The sequence below is a fragment of the Terrapene carolina genome, unplaced genomic scaffold (assembly GCF_002925995.2).
Source record: "Terrapene carolina triunguis isolate 2854851 unplaced genomic scaffold, T_m_triunguis-2.0 Scaffold84, whole genome shotgun sequence".
NCBI classification, from domain to species: domain Eukaryota; kingdom Metazoa; phylum Chordata; order Testudines; family Emydidae; genus Terrapene; species Terrapene triunguis.
In genome coordinates, this window is record NW_020664435.1 from 14,690,035 (window position 1) to 14,690,473 (window position 439).

Genomic DNA, 439 nt, shown 5'->3' on the forward strand with positions numbered 1-439 from the left:
TAAAAAAGTCCTTTCCGGGAAAAAAATATCGGAGAACTCCAAACTGAAAAATACATGTTGTGTTCCCAGAAATATTTTGATTTCTATGTTCTATATTTTGATCTATAAGTAATTAGTCATTTACCTTGTTTATTGTCTGTTCTGAGGCAACATTAAGAAGTTGAGGGATTCATTTTACAGCACCTTTTAAATCCAAACAGTTATTTCAACCAGCACATTATTTTTGTTTTTATTCACTATAAGATGCTATCTTGTAAATAATAATAAAAAAAATCAGCGCACTGTGAAAATGTATTTGTGCACCCTTATTTTTTACATTTCTATTGAAAATGAAAATTCAAGACGTGTAGATAGATCTAGTAGTATTAATACTGTTAATAAAATAGTCACTGTAACAAAACCTGAAAGAAATACTCTTTATTTTTCCATATTTACGTGC